Genomic DNA, 20,949 nt, shown 5'->3' with positions numbered 1-20,949 from the left:
GTAGAAACGTGGGCATCGAAGGAGAACGAGCAAGCGATAGAATAGTTAACGAAAAAGGTATGTGAGGCTAGTCCCTTCTTTCTAAGGCATGAATCTTATGGCATGGTTTTCCCTTCTTCTCCTTGAATTTCCTACATTCCGGAGAAACTAAGAGTCTATGTTCATGAATAGCCATATGAGCTAAGAGATACATTATGAGCACGATAATGATGATGATGAGCTTATGTCTAAAGATTCTAGAGTTCATGATATGATGTTTCTACAAAGATAATGATGTTGTTTATTGTATACACTCACCTTATATGTTAATTCCTTCAAGGTGAGGCAGAATGCTTATAAATGCTCCATAATGGAATCGGGGGTTTACGACCTTATGTTACCCCGATAAAGTATAATTGCCTTTGAGTTTCTATGCATGCATTATGATGAGTATATGATGATGATGTTACACCATGCCTATATGGCCGGGTAGACACCGCTAAGGCGGGCAGCGTATACACCATGTCTAGATGGCATGGGCAGACACCACTAGTGGGCGGCATGAGATGGTACCCGACGCGGGAGGCCTGGACGCAGGCTAATGATTATCACACCGTACCTATAAGGTCGGGCGTACTTATACATATATGCTTACATGATATGATGATGATTGTGAAGTAAGCGTAATGCATTGTTTCTTTTATAATTGACAGTCAGTTACAGGTTGCTCCTTATTTGATGCTCCCTTATTCCATTGAAGTATTATTATTGTTTATGCCTTACATACTTAGTACAATGTTTGTACTGACGTCCGTTTTCTTTAGACACTGTGTTCATGCCCACAGGTAGACAGGGAGGTGATCCGGCACTCGCAGGAGCTATTAGCGACTTGAGAGTACTCCATTGTTCCGGAGGTGCCATTGATTTATTCTTTTGTGTATATATATGCTTTGGGCATGACGGGGTCATGTCCCGTCCATATGTCTAGTACTCTAGTAGAGGCTCGTATATGCGTAGTTGTGGGTATTATGGTCTCACGATTTCTCCTCATATGTATATGCACTATTTTGATTTTGATAGCCGAAGGGCTTATGTATATCAAGTAAATATGTTTCACGTGAAAAATGGCTTTCCCATGAATTGAGTATAAGATTAATGAATGAATGCTTGATATGTATGATGGGTAATGGTATGAGCGGTGCTCGGTGGTTAGCCCCGGGTACCCGTCATGGCCCGTAGTCGGGTCGTGACAAAAATATATCAATTTCAATTTAGCGTATCGTTTATCACATTAAGTCTTCTCATTCATGAACTCAATATCATCAACAAACCATTAGCAGAAAACCAAAGTATAACACATGCCAATACAGGCCCACATTAATATAACAAAGGGATAACCACTTAGGGTTTCATAAATGGCATAGAAGCACCACATTGAAGCTATAAACTCATGACGACTACCCTTTCTTCCAAATATCTAGGCAAAGACCACACCAAGGCTACGAACCCTCGATGACCACTCTTCCTCCCAAATGGCTAGGCATAAAGCACACCGGGGCTAACAACCCTCGATGGACACTCTTCCTCCCGAATGGCTAGGAAAACCCCACTAGGTTCCATAGTGACTATCCTTCCTCCCGAGTAGCTAGACCAAACTCAAACAACAGAAATCATGGCATATTAGCTGAATCTCAAATCATGGCATGGAAGTCGAATCACAAGTCATAGTATGATAGCCAAATTTGTAATTATCAATTGTGTTCATCATCCCGTTTATAGGGTAGATCAAGTCATTAATCGATTTAGAAACATGTTCAATCATTAATTAACTTTCAACTCACCAAAACCTGTTCACAGGGAAAAACATATTAAAGACCGAAGTTTTTAGAAAATAAGTTCAATCACCCCATAATAGGGGAAAATAATATTTAAAGATTATCACTTTAGAAATCAATGTGATCATCCCATAGGAGGGGCAAAATAGTTTGAATAATATCTCTTTCAAAATCAAGTTAAGTCATCCCTCATAAGGGGGTAAAGCATGTTCAGAGTTCAAAGCTTTATAATTTAGTTCAATCATCCTTTGATAGGGGAAATCACGTATACATAGATATAGTATAATACACATAAGGTTTAATGCGGGCCTGTCCCTCACGTACACAAACCTTGCAAAAAAAATCGTTCTTAAATATTGAAAAGTATGTTCGAAAAAAAACATAACTCAATTCCTGCTATAACACTACCAAATGCGTTTTTCCAAGGTGCAACAATCACTCTACAATAATTAATAATGATAAAGTCCATAACTTTATCTAATTTCTAAGAGCTCATACCCTTATCGAAAAACTAGGGCTTTTTGTACCCAAAAACGTGTTCTTGAATTCCACATGAATCACCCACGGATTCATATGTTTCTAATATCTTAAACTAGTATAAATCCTCCCAATAACATCAGTAAAAATCAAATATCATACCTTTAAAAAGTTTCCCAAAGTCTCTTTCAATTTCTCTTTGTTCGGTTTTTGAGAATCTATGGTTTTGAAAGATGAACTAGTGTTAATTTGATGTTATATTGATGTAGTAATGATAAGAATTGATCAAGAACTTACTTAGATGTTTTGGGGGAGCCTTAGGGTTGTTTTTCCTCAAAAATTCGGCCAAAACAAAGTGGGGAAAAGTTAAAATGAAGTTTTAAAATTTTAGGATTTGGAACCAAAAAAAGGGGGACCTCCCTTGTGTAACCCTTGTATCACAAAGGTGTCGCACAAGGCCAAAAATCGGTCTGAAACACGAAAACTCATGCCACCTTTGCGACACAAGGGTGTTGTGACTGCCAATAGTGTTCCGTAAATCGGGCTTAACTACTAGTACAGAGCTCCATTTGAGCTCCACCATATATGGTTGGAAAGGTATTTCAAAGGTATACAACTTTCATGCTTTAAATTTATTCAAATTCGTAACGGATTTCCATTTAAACAGGCTGGAGGGCCTACCAAAAATTTAGTCGATTCTATCGAATCTTACACACACCACTATTCGTGTTGATCTTAAAATAACTATTTTCACCCAAACTCATCCTGATAGAACTTAATATGCCTAGAATGTCACATTAATACTCATTTAACATATTCACACCTAATCCAAATTTATAGTGTTGCATTATCACCCTCTCAGGATCATTCGTCCCCGAATGAGAGTTATGGCCTAAATTTTTTCACTAAACCTCAAGTTTTCAAATTTTCGCTAGAGTTCTTTTGTATTGAAATCTATCCCATTATACGACTCTGTCAATACCCTAAACAATAACCATGTGGTCCTCATAGGAAATCCCACAACTACCACATACAAGCTGAAATATGAAATAAGGAATTCACACCTTTAGTCTACAATTTTGCTAGGATTCGATAACCGGAAGGTTCAAAACATACTTGAATTTAAGGAATAAATGAGGGTATTACATCTTGAGTGCCACGACCCAACCTGAGGGCCATAATGGGCACCTAGAGCTAATCTACCGAGCACCTCTTGACATACATCTCATAATCATATCTAGCTAGACCACAAAGATAACTCATAAATATCATAAACTGTAAGGGCATGAGTCCAAGAGATGAGTGCACATCTATATAATCAACATCAACTATTCCCATATATACAAGCCGACAAGACTGCTAAAAAAATGATATACAAAAATATGAACAGAAAAGGTCATAGAACATCTAACTATACACATCTCTCTACGAGCCTCTACATGGAGTGCATAACATCATAAAGACGGGACAGGACCCTACCATGCCCATATATGTACACAAAAGAATAATACCAGCTGAACCACAACTCCGAAACAAATGGAGCGCTCCTGTACAATCGCTGATGAAACAGCCTTGTCACGACCCAAATCGATGAGCCGTGACGAGTGTCTGATCTCTAGTAACCAAACACCCCTATGCTCATATCTGAATGGCGCTAGATAACAAGGGCCCATAAACAACTCAATTTGAACTGTATTATCTCTAGAAAGGAAGACATCACGAACTTTGTACAATCTGCATATATATATAAGTTGGAAAGAACAATGCAAGCCGACTAGGCCGCCACGAATACTGTACACAAAAGAATAGAAGCCGACAAGGTTACATCATCTGTCCAATACATACAACTGTCTACAGACCTCTACAGGAGTATAAAGTCAGAGAAAGGACGGACGGCCCCGTCATACCCATATGCATATACATCTCAAAAGAATGGCATACCAAAATAGACTGCAGCTCCAAATCAAATAGAGCGCACTGACTACCGCTGGGTAGAGGTCCTACTAAGTTGAACTACATGTCTGTCTACCTGAACCTGCGGGCATGAACGCAGCCCTCCCGAGCAATAGGGGAGTTAGTACGGATAATGTACTGAGTATGTAAAGCATAAGAGTAACATGAAGATAAGAATCACGAACGAAGTTCAAAACTCAAAAGCCAAACGGACTGTCTGAATGCATCTGTATGACTGAGAATCTGAAAGTATCTGCATAAATCTGTATAACTGAAAATGCCTCGGTGGGCGTGTAATATGCATGCTCTTAATGATAATCATGCTCATGTATAAAAATAGGTCATAGTGCTAAGGAACGTTCAGCCCGATCCATTATCTCATATCCCATCAGCCTCTCTGCGACCATCATCATCATCATCATCCTATACATTGCTGCGGAACGTGCAGCCCGATCCATATATCATCATCATGGGGCACCAGCCGATCAGGAGGTAATGCGCATATAACGCCTATCCCTTTCCCCATACCCTATATATATATAATATTCGCGTATATAACGCCTTCTGGTCACGGGTCAAGATGCATATGAATATATGAATGCAATGCATGTATAAACTGAATACATAGAACTCTCAGAGTGACACAAGGTCATACTATCTCCGATGAACATCTTTTGAGCTAACATCATAAATATAAGAAATCTCAAGACCCATGAACAGAAGGAACAATCACAAACGGAGTAATATGGAAGCTCGTTTATTCGCTTGTTGGGTCATATCATAAGATCATGCCAAAAATGAAAGAAAGGTTAACCTTAACATACCTTAATTTCTCCTTAATCACTTAATGTTCTCCTTCCAAGTTTGCAAAGTCTACATTCAAGAGGATTCATAATGAAGTTAAGTCTTGAAAATATGCTTAAGTTCAAACTAGAGGGAATAAGAGCTAATGAAATTTAGGCAGCACTTCCCCTATTTCATCAACTTCCACCATATGGTAAAAAAACTCCCAAACAACAATAACATCATCCATAATATCACAATCAACAAGTTATATTCAAATAATTCCCAAGTTTAGCCAAAATCCCCTTTTTGATTCACCTCATAGTCATCTTCTTCATGACACCATTCATGGCTTCTCCACTTTAATTCTTTTCCTTTCTAAGGGGTACTAAACCTTTACATCAACTCAATAATAAGAATAATATGGAAAACATACCTTATAATCAAGGAAATTCACCTCACTCAACTCCCTCCAAGATCAAGTTCACCACAACTTTGAAAGGAAGCAAGAATAATCACCCTCCTTGGATTACATTTGAGTTTTGATGTTGATTCTCTCCTTGGATGATATGGAAAGGTGTGGGTGATTGGGAACCTTCAAGAACTCTTATAAAACCTCTAAAAATGTAGGGAATTAAGTGTGGAAAGGTGGAAATGAATTTAGGGTCGTTTGGGTTTTAAAAAGGTGGCCAAATCACACCCCGACTTACTTGGCGGAGAGTATGCGACCTTGCACACTGAGTGTGTGGGCGCACACTCTCCCCAACACTTAGGGGTGGTGTTGTACAGTGAGTACACCCAAAATGGGAAGTTGGCATGCAGTGTTCGAGTCAGCACACTCAATGTGCGACCTCATACTTCACCAATTTCCCCGGTTTTGCGAAATCGTGTTCTTTTCGATTCGTTTGACCTCCAATCCTTATGGAACCTTCTAGGCACTTGTCTAGAACTTCATTAACCATCTAAGGGGCCTTATATTTATATCTCACCCTCAAAGTGATGCTAGGCAATGTGTAACTCACATGGTGTGAAAGCTTTCCAAACATGACTCAACCTAAACTTTCTCTGACGAACTTACTTCCATTGCTTCATATAACTCCGAAACCTTACGGTTTACACTTAGCATTATCAAATACCCTTATTAACCTTACAAGGGCCTCATTTCCACTTTAGGTTCACATTAGCATACTCATAATGTGAGCGACACGAAATTTCCAAGGTGTAACATTCCTCCCCCCTTAAGAACATTCGTCCTTGAATGTTGAACTCTTAAAGATTCTATAAAAAATTTGCCAGAGTTTCCCCTATAAATAAACCATTACATCCTGTACACAACAACCCAAAATAATGCCAGACAGGGCTACATACTAAAATGTATAACATACTAAAATATACAACACCATGCGTCACGCGACCAATCACAATGACTATAAATAAAATCAATACTTGGGGAGGATGATGATTCACACTGAGCCACCTGGGACAACGAAAATAAGGACGGGTACTTAGTCTTTATCTCCTCTTCGGCTTGCCAAGTCACCTCTTCAACATTATTATTTCTCCAAAGCACTTTAACAAAAGGCACATCCTTAGTCCGCAATCGGAGAACTTGTCTATCCAATATAGCTATAAGGATCTCCTCGTACGATAACTATTCATTCAATTGAATATCATCTACCGGTACAACTCTCAAAGGATCTCCTATATACTTACGGAGCATGGATACATGAAATACCGGATGCACAAACTCCAACTTAGAAGGTAGCTCCAACTCATATGCTACCTTGCCGACTGTACGAGTAATTCTATATGGCCCAATGTATCGAGGGATCAACTTACCCTTCTTACCAAATCTCATCACTCCCTTCATAGGAAAAACTTTCTGGAAGATCTAATCGCCCACTTCAAACTCTATCTTGCGTCGCCGATTGTCTGCATAGGATTTCTGTTGACTCTGTGCTGCTAATAATCTTTCTTGAATTACTTTTACTTTGTCAATTGCTTGCTGTATCAAATCTGGACCAACTAACTGATTTTCTCCAACATCAAACCATCCTATAGGGGATCTACATCTTCGTCTATACATAAGGAGCCATCTGAATATTGGAATGGTAACTGTTATTGTATGCAAACTCTATAAAAGGCAATTGATCATCCCAGCTACCTCGGAAGTCAATCACACAAGCTCTTAGCATATCTTCAAGTGTCTGTATAGTATGCTCCGCTTGTCCATCTGTCTGTGGGTGAAATGCAGTACTAAGACTCATCTGACTTCCCAATCTATTCTGAAAAGATTTTCAGAAGTTAGCTGTGAACTGCGCTCCTTTATTTGAAATAATAGTTGTAGGAACATCGTGAAATCGCACAATCTCTCTAAGGTAGAGCTTTGCATAATCTTCAGCTAAATAAGTGGTTTTGACAGGTAGGAAATGAGCGGACTTGGTAAGTCTATCAACTATGACCCATATTGAATCATACTTCCGCTGAGTACGGGGTAAACCTGCAATGAAATCCATATTAATTACCTCCCATTTCCATGTCGGAATCTCCATAGCCTGCAATAAACCTCCGGGCTTCTGGTGCTCTATCTTGACTTGCTGACAATTTGGACACTGAGCGACAAACTCCGCTATATCTTTCTTCATGCCATCCCACCAATACACTTCCTTGAGATCATGATACATCTTTGTTGTGCCCGGATGGATAGAATAGCAAGAATAATGGGCTTCCCCCATAACTTGCTGACGGAGGCCTGCAACATTAGGAATGCATAATCTACCTCGATACCTGAGTACTCCATCCCCTGTAATCACAAAGGGTGTCTTTTCTTTCTGAGGAGTTGTATCCCGGTAATGAACTAAAGCAGGATCCTCATACTGACGCTCCTTTATCTCCGCTACCAAAGATAACATCGCTATATCCCGAACTACAACTCTTGTATCACCTGAGTCTATCAACCGGACTCCCAAACTGGCTAGCTGAAAAATATCACGGGCTAGCTCCCTCTTCTCTGGTTGCAAATATGACAGGTTACCCATAGATTTTCGACTAAGAGCGTCGGCTACTACATTGTCCTTCCCAGGATGGTACAGAATATCAACATCAAAATCCTTTAGCAACTCTAGTCATCGCCTCTGACGTCCTTCTGCTTAAAGATGTATTGATGCTCTTATGGTCGGTATAGATATCAACATGGACACCATATAAATAATGCCTCCATTTTTTCAAAGCATGGATCACCGTAGCTAACTCGAGATCATAGGTTGGATAATTCTTCTCATGCTTCTTCAGCTGTCTAAATGCATAAGCAACAACCTTACCGTGCTGCATCAATACACGCCCCTAACCCAATACCTGAAGCATCACAATAAATCACATAGCCATCTGCTCCCTTGGGAAGAGTCAAGACGGGTGCTGAGGTCAACTTGTCTTTTAATATCTGAAAACTTCGCTCACACGCATCCGTCCACTGAAACTTAGCTGATTTCTAAGTCAGCTTAGTCAACGGGCTAAAAGAGAAGAAAATTCTTCTACGAACCTTCTATAATAACCAGCCAAACCCAAGAAACTACGTATCTCCGTTGGTGTTATGGGCCTTGTCCAATTCTTCACAGCTTCAATCTTTTGAGCATCTACTCTAATGCCTTCATCTGAAATAATGTGACCTAAAAAAGCCACAGAGTTCAACCAGAACTCACACTTGGAGAACTTGGCATACAACTCTCTACCCCGAAGAACTCCAAGCACTGCTCGTAGATGTTTTGCATGATCAGCCTCTGACGGTGAATAAACTAGAATATTATCAATAAACACAATCACGAACAAATCTAGGAAGGGCCTAAATACGCGATTCATCAAGTCCATGAACATAGCTGGAGCATTGGTTAACCCGAACGACATAACACGAAACTCATAGTGCCCATATCTAGTTTTAAATGCCATTTTTGGGATGTCTTCCTCCTTCACCCTAACTTGATGATATCTCGATCTCAAGTCTATCTTCGAGAAGTGTTTGGCGCCTTGCAGCTAATAAAATAAGTCATCAATACTCGAAAGGGGATATTTATTCTTCACAGCCACTTTATTCAATTTCCTATAATTAATACATATTCACAAGGAGCCATCCTTCTTTCTAACAAACAACACTGGCACTCCCCACGGTGATGTACTAGGTCTAATAAAGCCCTTCTCAAGTAAATCCTTCAATTGCTCCTTCAGTTCCTTCAACTCTACAAGTGCCATCCTATAAGGAGGAATAGATATTGACTGAGTATCTGGCAATATATCAATAGTAAAATCAATCTTCCTCTCTAGAGGAATGCCTGGGAGCTCATCTAAAAATACTTCTGGGAACTCATTAACCACAGGAACATCGAAAGGTCGGTAACTCTGCTTGTACATCCTGAACATGAACCAGGTGATAAATGTACCCTTTTCTGATCATCTTTCTTGTCTTAAGGTAGGAAAAAAACCTATCCCTCGGTGAAGCAGCATTACCCTTCCACTCAAGGACTGGCTCACCCAGAAACTGGAATCGAACTATCTTCGTTCTGTAATCAACATTAGCATAACAGGAAGCCAACCAATCCATACCCATAATAACATCGAAATCAACCATGTCTAACTCAATCAAATCTTCTAGGGTATGGTGATTACAAACTATCACTACACAACCTCGATATATTCTCTTAGCTATGAGTGGATCACCAACTGGCGTAGACACCTCAAAAGGTTGAATCGACTCTGGGGCTCTATCCCAAACTTGCCAAGAATAAATGGAGTGACATATGATAGGGTAGATCCGGATCAATCGCGTACACACATCATAGGAGAAAATCGATAATATACCCGTGACGACATCGGAGACGACTCCACGATCCTCGTCTATCGCCCAACGCATAAACGCGGTGCTGAGGTCCACTCGAGCTAGACGCACCACTCCTCCCTCTACCACATCCTGCTGGTGCCTGAGAACCTTTCCCTAAAGGGCGTACTACAGAAAAAGAACCAGCTACAGACCCTGTGGGCTGAACCATGCCCCTACTCTCTCTCATCGGACACTGCCGCATCCTATGACCCGGCTAGCTATAAGTATAACAAACATCTGATCCCAGCCGACACTGACCTGCATGTAACTTGCCACACTGGACACATCGCGACAAAAGGGGTCTTATCTGGCCTGACTCCAGTTGATACTGAGAACTCGAAGCTCTGGAACTCTGACTCGCTCCGGAATAAGAAGACCGATCAAATCTCGAACCTAAAAACTGTGGAGGTGCACTCCCTGTTGAATGGAATGGATACTGGGAATACTGCTATCTCTGTCCCTCTCTGAACTCACCCCCGATATCTAAAGATCTAGCCTTTTTACCATAGCCCCGGTCACGCTCATGCTCTGTCCTCCGCTGACGCTTACGGTTCTCCAAATTCTATGCATATGCCTACATACGGCAGATATCCATGCCTAGCTGCAACACGGCTGTCCTACACTCATCTATCAAATGTGGCCCTAGACCCGCCATAAAACGATGAACTCTGTCCTCCATCTCAGCCACCATGGCTGGGGCATATCTAACCAAAGAATCAAAATACACACAATACTCCTGAACACTCATACTGCCCTGCTCAATACGTAAAAACCTATTTGCTCAGGCCCGTCGGATTTCTGATGGTAAATAATAGCGAATAAAAGCATCTGAAAACTCTCGCTAAACAGCTGGAGGGGCATTCTCTCCCCTAGATAGCTCCCATGTCTGATACCACTGTACTGCAAAATCACGAAGCCTATACGAAGCTAACTCCACTGACTTGACCTCATCTGCATGCATAACCTTCAAGATCATCTGCATACCATCAATGAAATCCTGAGGGTCCATATTTTGCTTCAAGCCAGAAAACTCTAGAGGATCTAACTCGAGGAAAGTCTTAACCCTCGAACTACCAGCCCGATCTACCTGATCAATACCAGTTCCCCGCCGCTGAGCCTGAGCGGCAACCAATCTGGTCAATAACTGTACAGCATCCCGTACATCCTGGCCTGGTCCATCTGGCTGAGGAACTAGGGCACTGGGGCAAGTACTGGAGGCAGGGTATGTGAAGTCTGAGACGGGCTCTCACTTTGAATCTCATCCCGAGCCCTATTAGCCTGTCGGGTACAGCTAGTGGCCTCACCAGCCATTCTCTTGCCCTTCTGGGCAACTATAGCTTTCTTGCGAAACATCGCTGAAATCAGAACAAATCATCAGAAGGCAAACTCTTAACACATAGCTCTATCGCACGATCTAAGAGCGAAAAATGACAATTTCCTAAATATCCTGTAGCCCTCTGTTTATAAGTGTGGTGCACAACACACCCATAAATAAGACTCTATGATACACTGTCTGTAGACACCCTAGGACAAAACTGTTCTGATATCACTTCTGTCATAACCCAAACCGATGAGTCGTGACAAGTGCCTGATCTCTAGTGACCAAACACCCCTATGCTCACATCTGAGTAACACTACATAACAAAGGCCCATAAACAACTCAATTTGAACTGTACTGTCTCAAGAAAGGAAGACATCATGAACTCTATACAATTTGCATATATATAAGCTGGAGAGAACAATACAAGCCAACTAGGCCACCACATATACTGTACACAAAAGAATAGAAGCCGATAAGGTTACATCATTTGTCAAATACATGCAACTGTCTACAGACCTCTACTGGAGTATAAAGTTGTAGAAAGGACGGGACAGGGCCCCGTCATACCCATATGCATATACATCTCAAAAGAATGGCATACCAAAATAGACTATAGCTCTGGATCAAATAGAGCGCACTGACCACTGCTGGGTAGAGGTCCTACTAAGCTGGACTACCTATCTGTCTACCTAAACCTGCGGGCATGAACGCAGCACCCCGAGCAATAGGGGAGTGGATAATGTAATGAGTATGTAAAGCATAAGATTAACATGAACATAAGAATCACGAACGGAGTTCAAAATTCAAAAGCCAAACTGACTGTCTGAATTTATTTGTATGACTGAGAATCTGAAAGTATCTGCATAAATCTGTATAACTGACAATGCCTCTGTGGGCATATAATATGCATGCTCTCAATGATAATCATGCTTATGTATAAATATAGTTCATAGTGCTGAGGAACGTTCGGCCCGATCCATTATCTCATATCCCATCGACCTCGCTACAGCCATCATCATCATCATCATCATCCTATACATTGCTGTGGAACATGCAGCCCGATCCATATATCATCGTCATGGGGCACCAGCCGATCACGTGGTAATGCAAATATAGCGCCTATCCTTTTCCCTATACCCTATATACATATAATATTCGCGTATATGGCGCCTTCTGGTCAAGGGTCAATATGCATATGAATATATGAATGCAATGCATGTATAAACTGAATACATAGAACTCTCGGAGCGACACAAGGTCGCACTATCTCCAGTGAACATCTTTTGAGCTAACATCATCAATATAAGAAATCTCAAGACCCATGAACAGAAGGAACAATCATAATATAGGAACATCGAAGACTGAAGTACTCCTAATGCTTCTAAGAGTGGAGTAATATGGAAGCTCGTTTATTCGCTTATTGGGGCATATCATAAGATCATGCCAAAAATGAAAGAAAGCTTAATCTCAACATACCTTAATGTCTCCTTAATCACTTAACGTTATCCTACCAAGTTTGCAAAGTCTACATTCAAGAGGATTCATAATGAAGTTAAGTCTTGAAACTATGCTTAAGTTCAAACTAGAGTGAATAAAAGCTAATGAAATTTGGGCAGCACTTCCCCTATTTCATCAACTTCCACCATATGGTAAAACAACTCCCAAACAACAATAACATCATCCATAATATCACAATCAACAAGTTATATTCAAATAATTCCCAAGTTTAGCCAAAATCCCCTTTTTGATTCACCTCATAGTCATCTTCTTCATGACACCATTCATGGCTTCTCCCCTTTAATTCTTTTCCTTTCTAAGGGCTACTAAACCTTTACATCAACTCAATAATAAGAATAAGATTGAAAACATACCTTATAATCAAGGAAATTCACCTCACTCAACTCCCTCCAAGATCAAGTTCACCACAACTTTGAAGGAAAGCAAGAACAAACACCCTCCTTGGATCACCTTTGAGTTTTGATGTTGATTCTCTCCTTGGATGATATGAAAAGGTGTGGGGTGATTGGGAAACTTCAAGAACTCTTAGGAAGCCTCTAAAAAGTTAGTGAATTAAGTGTGGAAAGGTGGAAATGAATTTGGGGTCGTTTGGGTTTTAAAAAGGTGGCCAAATCACACCCCGATTCACCTGGCGGAAAGTATGCGACCTTGCACACTGAGTGTGCGGTCGCACACTGAGTGTGCGGTCGCACACTCTCCCCACCACTTACGGTGGTGTTGGAAAGTGATTACACCCAAAATGGTCAGTTGGAGTGCAGTGTGCGGGTCAGCACACTCAATGTGCGACCGCACATTCATCCAATTTCCCCGGTTTCGCGAAATCGCGTTCTTTTCGATTCGTTTGACCTCCAATCCTTATGGAACCTTCTAGGCACTTGTCTAGAACTTCATTATCCATCTAAGAGGCCTTATATCTCTCCCTCAAAGTGATGCTAGTCAATGTGTAACTCACATGGTGTGAAAGCTTTCCAAACATGACTCAACCTAAACTTTCTCCGATGAACTTACTTCCATTGCTTCATATAACTCTGAAACCTTAAGGTATACACTTAGTGTCATGCCCCATTTTTAACGGGTTAAAACTAGTTCACAACTTATGACTATGTCTCTTCTGGTGTTGTAAATTTCAGAGTCGCCACCTAATTTTAGGAAAATATTAGGAAACCATTCGTAAAAATGTAAACTCCATTTTTAACCTGTGAAACCTGTGAGATTCTAAGTAAGGGTTTTATTTACCCCGAGAGAAAGGTGTTAGGCATCCCTCAGAGCCTGTCCGAGGACAGTCTTTAAACTTAGTTTAGTTAACGCTAGAGGGGGATTATTTATCTATTTCTTATTTACTATTACCTATTTAAAGAATTGTGGAAAAGAAAACTACTCCTTCAAAACTATTTGTATAAAGAAAAAAGGGGTTTTTAATGTAATCGTAATTATGTGAATAAATGCATATACATAAAGGAAGTAGTTAATGCTAATGTGTGCATGAGAAAAATATGTATGACATTTTATTTTATATAAGAATAACATGTATAATATAGAATAAGGAGATGTATATTTTTATACGAAAATAATCTACATATGTGATAGTATATCCTAGGTGAATGCTTAAAAAAATAGTTATGACGACACGGTAATACTATATGTGTACATATAATGAAAATGAGACTAAGGGAATTAATAAAAAATAAGATAGTACAGGTATGGTATGCGCGTATGAAAATAGTATGTTGGTACACCCATAATAAAGGAAAGCAATTAAGACAAGATGTAAAATTATATATATATATATATATATATATATATAGTTTTCGAAAGAGTACGTATGTATATTTTAGAAGATGAGGTATAATATGATTGTTGTATATAAGGACAGTATATATAATGTAGAGTATGAAAATGTATATTTTTTATGAGAAAATAATATATACATGAAGTATATTAATCGTATAAAAACAAATATAGTGTAAAAGATATACTTTTAGAAATAGCCATGAAAAATATAATAATATGCATAAGTATCGTGATATAGGTAAGTACACGCATAATGAAAAGATTGATTAAAAAATAAGATAGTATATGTGTATTACAATAAATACGTACCTTGTAGTTCTTGTAAAATAACTCGCCACTATACATAAGCCTAATATGACGTTTTTAATTAAACTCAAAGAATTTGACCTGCCCCATATGTTAGCATCAAATAAAAAATGATTGCCCATGAAATATACATCTTACCCTTTTGAAACCCCGATTTAGATTGCTAATTTTGTTAAAATGGATTTAAAAAAAGGGAACGTTAATTAACTTTAAAGGAGAGAAAAAGAAAAAAAAAAAAAAATACAAAAAAATGAAAAATTCAGCCTTATCTATTAGTAAAAAAGGTGTTTATAACCTGTGAAATACGCAAAGTTAAAGGGAAACCAAGATTTACATCTAAAGGAAAATGACCAACGACAAACTTCGGCCATTTACGAATTCACAAACAAGCAAGAAATAAAATCTTATCAATACAAACCCATGAAAAAAAAAAAATGTTAGTCAAAGGGTGCAAATAACATATAGTAATACAAAAGATATGTAAAAAATTTTAAGAGAGTAAGAGGGACGAAGACTCGAGACGAAGGCTAAGGACTGCCTAATGTGAGCCAACGAGCTGCCACTGGTTGCTCTCTAATTCTGGGCAAAATTAGAGTTGAGCCACAACTCCAACAAACTCCCATAGTGTTCATTTAAAAAGAAAGAAAAGAAAAGGATTAGGTACAATTCTCGATGATTAATAACAACAAAACTTAACTGAACATCATATAATCTGGAAGGAATCACAACTATCATAAACCAATCATAACAGCCAGAATTATCTCTAGAGCATACATGATCAAAGATGAATACGAGACACATGTGTGAATTCTATAACTCTATTCAAACCTACTTCATTTGAATACCGGTTGTTGGTTTGTATTTTCGGATAAATTGGGGGGTATTTAATTACGAGAAGTGTGCCTTAAACTAATCCTAACAGTAAGAATTCACCATACTAGATTGGTATCTCGAGCATATGTGAATCGGATAGACGAAAGGAACACAAAAAAAAGGAACCTTTTTGGTCTTGCCATCGAGTTGAAAACAACAGTTAAAGTTTTGCCACAATTACAAGTATAAAAACAACTCCAGCAACTTAAACCAGTCATAACAGCAACAATTCATCATCCTAAATTGGAAACATTCTTAATCAAAACAAAATAAGCACATTAGTTAACTAGTTTAAGTAGTTTTTAACTTCGGAGAAAACAAGAAGTATAAACAGACAGCACTTTAAGTATCCCAAGTTGTCAATCAAACCAATATAGAGGTGGTATTACCTATTTGCTAAGCATGAACAAAATACAGTATTAACTCAAACTCCAGGATGTATTACTGAGATCCTACACTTTCTACGTTCATGTAGATAAATACTTGTTTAGTAATAATAAAGAACAATACGACCTCACTCTTATCCAAGTTGTGATGCTTGTAAACACAAACGTCTAATTATGAACATAAGTATATTCGAACATCAAGATCGAACAACTACTAGTTTCGATCGGATATTCTTCAACTATTTCAACTTCTCGTTAGTCTACCGGTGACATAGCACTTTACAGATGTTTATTAATGGTTATCAAGCCAGCAAACAGACCTAGATAGTCGATTATAAAATCAGAACAATCCCATAGTACACTTCATACAACTATATTTACACTATGGGGCTGAAAATGGGACAAGTCGAGGGGATTAAGTCCATCGATATGACTATATTAGAAACAGGATTCGCCTTTTTGCAGTGAACACTAATAAGGGTTCATTGAATCAAATGATCAAGTATCATGAAAATAATAGATATAATTGGGGTGGAACAACTTTAATAAGACCAATCCATCGAGTTTGTTAACACTAAGTAGCTTAATGAACTTTCGCATTCAAGTTCATGGCTCTTACCCTTGAAGCCATTAAACTCTAGTTTTAGCTAAGGTGATAAATGAGTTCATATCTTACAAACAAAACCCGGCAAACAAGAGATAGATCTTTCAAGCATTTATATTGGGAAGCAACACGGTCTGGACTTATACATGTAAATGGTTCATATCCTGCACCTATTCCAAGCATTATCGATTGGTAATTTTATGAACTATATAACCAGGCTTTTAAGTGCATAATCCTAGTGAAGAGAAGCAGTCAGTCCAAAAAAAAGGGAGGACAAAGCACTTGACTCAAGGAAAACAAGAGACTTTACTTGTTTAAATTATAAATTTTCTATTAGCTAAAGAGGAGACAGACCGGGCTCAATCCTCGAAATAGAAGAAAAACACTAATCTCAAAGCCATACTTCCAAGTTCATACCAAGTGTTAAAACTAAGTTTCTATTTATTAGTTAAAGCACAACCTGTGTTCTCTAAAGAAAAAGATTAGCACTTTAAACAAGGAGTGCAACACCTAATTTTGATCAAAATCTCCAGGAAGACAACTTAGCCCAGGCAAATTCATTCTCGTATTGCTTTAAAGGAAAAAACAGATTGGAAATAAAAGATGGAAACATTTTTCAAGGTAGAGAGTAAACTAGTTTAAGGATTTGACTAACTAAATCACCAACGACTCTAAACTAAATGAACATGGAGACTGATCTTTGAATGAAAGATTCAGGTTTGAGCCTACGCCTATTCACGTTCACAAACCAAAAAAATAATCCAGAAGCAGTAACCTTTTAAAAAAAAAAAGCCTTTTGTTTGGTTTATGAGCAAATTTTTAACTAAAATGGCAATAATGGATTCACATAAACACTTCAAAGAAGAATTTGGATGAGCGATAGAGTTATTCTAACAATTACATGTCTGACAGATTAAATTTTCACATATCAGTAACTTTTGGTTCGACCAAAAATGATAAATCTTTTTTTTTTTTTTCAATCCAAACAGTGACTTTTTTAACCCGAAGACAGTAGCTTTTTAGTCAAAACAATGGCTTTTCTTTTCAAAAAAAAATCAAAAGCTAGCTCAAACTGATTTTTTTTTTTTAGTAAAATTACATCAAAGCAGCCCCTTCATCTTAACATGCACATATTACTCAAATTATTAAGTCAACACATACGATCTTGAGAAGAAACTACTTCGATATATTCCCAGGGAAACTTTGCACATGACATCTAAACAGATTTCTATTCACTTGTTTTTTAAAGAATATAGGGAGCAGCCACGAGATATATTGATTTGGAAGAGGCTGACTTAAGCAAATGTCGCAACAAAATACTTATTTCAAAGGAGACTCAAGCCTTAAACATCGATAGCCCCCTGCTCCCCAGTAGCTAAAAAAATAAGAAGTTTACCAGAGAGAGAAAAAAAAATTCTGAATTTTTGATTAAGGCATTAATTAGTCCTGCCACTTAAAATTCTAATATGCGGCTAAGGTATCTAACAAAGAAACAAGGCATAATCACATATCTTCTCAAGAAACTAAATATCAATTCAATTTTTTAACATGAGCACATTCAAAACCAATTTTAGACAAAAGATGTAGTTCACCTAGACAAGATTTCTAAAACATATCCTATTCTCCAAAATACGCAAGTCAGCACATTAATCAAACCAGCAACTCGAATATAATAGCCCCATTCCCCTTTTAGTGCAAGTTTAAGTGTTCAAATCAGTAAACTTTCAATCAAGTATGAAAATCCGTTCTTTTAAAAGTGAGGCCTCAATTTAAACAAATTTTTTCATCGGCCTAACTATAGTATATGTTCAAATCAGTTAAGTGGTTAAATTGAAACACCAGCTCACTGTTAAACAGGCCAATCACACAAACAAAAACATAGCAGTTTGTTTCGACTGTAGGAGCTGAATCTCTGCCAACTATGAGCACCACAACAACTCATAACATACAACCACTTAAGGTCACGACAACAGCTCAAACCTAGTAGCATTCATCAACAAAATAGGCATCAAACAAAGGTCACCAACCCCTCTAAATTAAAGCAACTTTAGTCTCGAAATGCAGCAAGCATTCAACCAAAAAAAAAAAGGTAATAGCAAACTGAACATAGCAGCAACTTTAAAGTTCCAAATGTGCCTCAAGAATGTTATATTTTCACCCTCAAAAACACAACAATCAGTTGGCCAAAATGTAGGCAGTAAATCAATCCCAAAATGAGGTGAAAATGGACTAAAACACAGTAGAAAATGGCCAAAAATGCAGCAGTGTTGGCCTCAAATTGCAGCAGCAAAACAGCTCACATCTGCTCATGCTTGCCTTAAAATATCATACTTTGGTTTAAGTTTTACAAACAGTTTAAAATGACTAGAAAGCCAAGTTTCAGAACAGTCCCTAATATGACTAGATCCCAAAAACCATAAACTAAGGATGAAGATCAACTCTTTAAATTTGAAATCTAGGAGTTTATTTCTTGCTTGACGAGAACTTGTCGAGTCACATTGTTTAAATACTTCATCTTTAACTTAATCAAGATCAGTCCCAAAAAAAAAAAAAAATATTTCTCCAGGTTAAACAAAAATGCCGCTATGCATGTCATAGAATGCAATGAGCTTATGCGGTGAAGTTATGCACCAAAATAATGACATTCGAATTAGGCAAGAGGAGAGAACGTAGTATTTGTGGGTTAATATCCTTGGTATAGAAATTTTTTTTTTTTTTTTTTTTTTTGCAGCCAGTTATGGATTTAGTCGAATCTGTATTTCCAAACCGACATTCAAACTAAAATTAATAAGCTAGAAAAATCTATATAACTATATACTTTAATAAAACTTCGCAAATATCATGTAGACAGAATCTATGTATAGGATCGAACTAAGCTAACATGTTCATTTCATATGGTATCTGGTTATAGTAAGAATTAGAGTTAAAAAAAAAAATTATGACAGGAAGGAAAGTATTAGTTAGAAGTAAAGAAAATACTCTCACAAGGAAGTGCTTTTATTTTTCTAAGATGTAAAGGAAGGACACTTCTTCAAACATTTCTTTTTATAATAAACATTCTGGGAGATTTGAAAATACCCACTGCACATGAGTATTAACAAACTTCATAACTTCGTGACATCATCATAAAAGATCTGAACCAACTGAAAAGAAAATGATCCTAGTTATTGACTTGTACAAATGTGAACAAAAGGGTCCTGTTTCAGATTGAAAATAGGCTATTTAGACCTATAGATATGATCTCTAAGTCGCTACCAATGTCATGCTCTATCATTTGAAGCCACCAAGAAGAACAGTTTTAAGCCTCGAAGAAGAAAGTTGGCATTCTCACTTCTCTTTAGTTCGTTAAATACCACTATTCGCTGGTCATGCCTCAAATTTAAAAATCATACTAAAAGAAATGATCAACTCCCATCTGAACAAACAACCAGCATTCTTCCTAGAACATTTAAGGTAATTAACTTATAACTGTTTTAAAAGGAAAAAAAAAAAATCTATGTAAGATAGGAATTTAAATGTTACATGACGACAACCAACTAACCACATAAACTTAATTAATTACTTCCAGCTAAACCAGCAAACAACCAAACAATTAATAAATATTTCCTAAGCCTAAAACAGTGAACAGGAAATGAAAGGGGAGATGACTGTTGCCTTTTCCCCGAGCAGCGACGGGGCGACGGGAGTTAAACACACATTCGATGAAATTAGTCGTTTTTACGCTATTTTACAACAAACGAGGAGAATACATATTCCAGCAGCCAACTAAACCAAATAAACGACAAGAAATACTTGAACGACTACATTTTCACTTCTAATAAATTAAAGACGAAGATAGGACGAATGCGATTACCTTCTTTGTGACAGCGAACTGAGGCTATTGACGTCGTCGAGTCTCCGAATTCGCTCGAAGATCTTGTTTAGCCGAGAACCACCAAGAATTCGACAAAACAAACTTAAAGTTAAAAGAGAATTTTTGAGAGCCTCAACTTAGAGTAAAAGGAAAGATTTTTATGAAAATAGATGAGATTTTTTTTTTTTGGGTTATTCAAGAGGAATTTCCAACATTTTAACCTTGTTAACTTAGATGGGATTTTTTCTTTTTCCTTTTTTTCCACTCTCCTCAAAACAGCCCGCAAGGGTCTGTATTTATAGAAAAATACTGAGGGGTTTTTTTAAAAAAAAAAAACTTGAATTTGAAGTTCGAAAATAAAGAAAAAGGGGGGAAAATTCTGGGAGACGTTTTTCCAAGAGAT

The 20,949-nt window shown here is 37.9% G+C and overlaps 1 long non-coding RNA gene across 1 annotated transcript in view; it reads right to left on the bottom strand.

Moving 5' to 3' along the window:
- The window catches only part of LOC132056144 (uncharacterized), a 42,138-nt gene extending 21,473 nt beyond the window's left edge, over positions 1-20,665 (bottom strand). The window contains exon 1 of the long non-coding RNA XR_009414725.1: positions 20,547-20,665. This is a non-coding gene — a long non-coding RNA (uncharacterized LOC132056144). The remainder of the gene's footprint in view (positions 1-20,546) is intronic.
- Between the last annotated feature and the right edge of the window lie 284 nt (positions 20,666-20,949).

This window comes from Lycium ferocissimum, chromosome 1 (assembly GCF_029784015.1).
Source record: "Lycium ferocissimum isolate CSIRO_LF1 chromosome 1, AGI_CSIRO_Lferr_CH_V1, whole genome shotgun sequence".
NCBI lineage: Eukaryota > Viridiplantae > Streptophyta > Magnoliopsida > Solanales > Solanaceae > Lycium > Lycium ferocissimum.
The sequence above is the reverse complement of the archived record's forward strand: the minus strand, read 5'-3'. Positions and strand labels throughout refer to the sequence as shown.